The sequence below is a fragment of the Littorina saxatilis genome, linkage group LG2 (genome assembly GCF_037325665.1).
Source record: "Littorina saxatilis isolate snail1 linkage group LG2, US_GU_Lsax_2.0, whole genome shotgun sequence".
Taxonomy (NCBI): Eukaryota; Metazoa; Mollusca; class Gastropoda; order Littorinimorpha; family Littorinidae; genus Littorina; species Littorina saxatilis.
This window is the reverse complement of record NC_090246.1, coordinates 11319574-11322653: the sequence shown is the minus strand read 5'-3', so window position 1 is coordinate 11322653 and position 3080 is coordinate 11319574. Positions and strand designations below refer to the sequence as shown.

Sequence of the window (3080 nt, the reverse complement as noted above, 5' to 3'; positions counted from 1 at the left end):
AATTATTCTACTGGCGATTGACAAAGCTTAAAATAACTAGCATGTGGACACACGTCCTAGTACTTAGGTTAAACAGGATTGAAAGTAGTGGTCCAGTGAACGAAACCTTCCGCCTGTGGTCCACGTTGCTGGGATGAAAAACACATTTCTAGTTTCGGTTTTGGCTACACGCAGACTCGATCTCGAGCCAGTCGAGGTCACACTGAGCGAGTGACAGCCGGACGTGGATATGTCGACAATGTCAATGATCTCACTCAAACTCAAAGATATTGAACAATTTTCAAGAGCTTTGCCTACATTCAGAACACTGAACAGTCATAGAGCAACATAGATCAACATACCTTGATATTTCGTCTTCGGAAAGACCGACCCGTAGCCTGACCTTTCAACCAAGGAAGGCATTCTCGCCGCCTGCTTTGGTCTGGCTTGAATCCACAAAATATAACAGAAGTTCGATGACAGTACCGCTGCACGCCATTTTTGATCTTCGAATTCGAATTTGACTGAATGCACTCAAAACTTTTGCACGAAGCCCTTCCATTGGATGAAGTTTGGCAGACTTCTGCAATTTGCCTTCTGATTGGATCTCTTTTTTTGTGTGATTGGTTCTCTTAAAGGGAAGCAATCGCTGTCAAAATCATATTTCTGAATGTGTTGTTGCTTCCCTTCAATCGGGATTGGCTCATTGACGAATAGAGGATCATAGAGTGATACAGCTGTGAAAAATGTACGTTGAAAATAAAATGCTTTGCAATAATGCCCATCACGATCACGAAAACAAATGACGATCACGATCACGAGACTTGATTTTTTTGTCATCACGGATCACGGGCAAAGTCCCCTCACGATCACAGAAATGGAAATTTCGGCAATAACGGTCACAGAAAGGTCAAAAAACGCCAATCACGATCACGATTTTAAACCCTTTGGGGCCCTCCTCTCTCTCTCTCTCTCTCTCTCTCTCTCTCTCTCTCTCTCTCTCTCTCTCTCTCTCTCTCTCTCTGTCTGTGTCTGTTATATATTGATTACATTGTTTTCTGTTCTTGTTGACCCTATATTAGGGCGAGGGCTGGAAGTAAAAAAGCAATATTCTTGCTTATCTATTACCCTTGATAATAAAGATGTTGTCTTGTCTTGTCTTGTCTTGTCTTGTCTTGTCTCTCTCTCTCTCTCTCTCTCTCTCTCTGTCTCTCTGTGTCTGTGTGCAGTGTGTGTGTGTGTGTGTGTGTGTGTGTCTCTCTCTCTCTCTCTCTCTCTCTCTCTCTCTCTCTCTTTCTCTCTCTCTTTCTCTGTTTCCTGCCTCTTACGTAACGCTTGTGTATGACTGACGGCTTTCATTCAGAAATTCACGGCCGTAAACGATAATTTATCTCTAAGATTACACTTGACAGAAAAAGGTTAAAGGTACTGTGTTTGTGAGTTTGTGTTTTATTACGTGCGTGCGTGCGAGCTAACATATGTGTGTGTTTTATAACGTGCGTGTGTGCGAGCTAACATATGTGTGTGCGTACATTCGTCTGTATGTGTGTGTGTGTTTGTGTTGCAGCATTTAACACACAATAGCAATGCAGATGTCACTGGTCATCGTCGCAGTCCTGTGCATTTCAATGATGTCCATATCTACGGTCCAAAACCAGTCATTGGCAACTGGTAATTCACTGAAAGCCTTATACCTAAAATTCCACCCTGAAGATACTTTGTTTCTCTTCTCGATGTTTTTAACTTTGATGTACAGGTGGTCTATTCTTTTTTTAAACATAATAAATTAGTATTCGAAAACGACGTACATTTATTATTCGACACGCGTACACCAACACATAGCCTAGCTTTCCTGACATACCGGAAATTAAAACTCATCAGAAAACTAAATATGGAAAGATCATGCTTTGGTTAATTTGGAAGCATATTATTTTGTCAGTGTCTCCGTTGTTGTTGTTGTTGTTGTTGTTGTTGTTGTTGTTGTTGTTGTTGTTGTTGTTGTTGTTGTTGTTGATGATGATGATGATGATGATGATGATGATGATGATGATGATGATGATGATGTCAACGACGATGACGATGATGCTGATAATGATGATGATGATGATGATGATGATGACGACGACGACGATGACGATGATGATGATGATGATGATGATGATGATGATGACGACGACGACGATGATGATGATGTCGTCGTCATCGTTGTCGCTGCTGCTGGTGCTTCTGTTGTTCTCGTTGTAATTTCTTTTGCATAACTACTAACTATTAACCACATGCTCATTCGCAAGGCGTGCATTCAAACAGATAAAAATTATAAACACAATTACTTGCAGACCAAGTTTCTGTTGACGATAACATCGAGAAGGAGAACCCAATGCTCCTGACATTGCTCATCTTGAAACAGTTGTGCGAGAGACAGCTAGAGCAAGCTGTAGCCATCAGCAAGCTCCAGTTCTACTGTTCCTTACTTCGCAAGACGTAGCCCTCAGAAGACAGCGACACCTGGCGCGGTGTGCACAAGAAAGTGACTACCTGGGTGGGAATCAAGTGACGGGTCGGATTGATCGCATCTGAGATGTGTTTGAGAATATAAGGCCAAATAAAAATATAATCATGTTGGTTTAGGGTAACGTGACCAAAAAAGATAGGCTTGGTAGGCCGGCTTTTTTTTCTTTTTTTTTTCTTCTTAAATTTAGTTGATTTCAAAGGATGTTACTTCCCTTAGTCTCGGTAGGGTTCGCAAAATGTGCCAAAAGTTGTGTTTTTTTTTTTATATATAAATGATCGGCGGGTCGGCGGGATAAAAAAAAATAGGGTCGGTCGGGTTACCCTAAACCAACATATATTTTTATTTGGCCTAATCCATCCGACCCAGCGCTAGTGTCCAACCTAGTGAGGCACTTTCTCATGTACACTATACCTCAGGGTGATGTCTCCAAGATCGTCAGTGAGAAGACGCGCTGTCCAAGGAAGAAGAAAAATCAAAAAGCCTGATCAAATCACTTATCTGCTGGCGTCTCTTAATTCATGGTTGAGGCAAAGGCGAAAAATATACCAATGGTTGGAAGCTTTGTACACTTTGGGGAGGGGGTGGCGGG

The 3080-nt window shown here is 41.8% G+C and overlaps 1 long non-coding RNA gene across 1 annotated transcript in view; it reads left to right on the top strand.

Annotated features, from left to right (window-relative positions):
• Positions 1-2753, top strand: part of LOC138958186 (uncharacterized) — a 5851-nt gene extending 3098 nt beyond the window's left edge. Inside the window, exons 2-3 of the long non-coding RNA XR_011453332.1 lie at positions 1547-1650; positions 2316-2753. This is a non-coding gene — a long non-coding RNA (uncharacterized lncRNA). The remainder of the gene's footprint in view (positions 1-1546; positions 1651-2315) is intronic.
• The last annotated feature ends 327 nt before the right edge of the window (positions 2754-3080 follow it).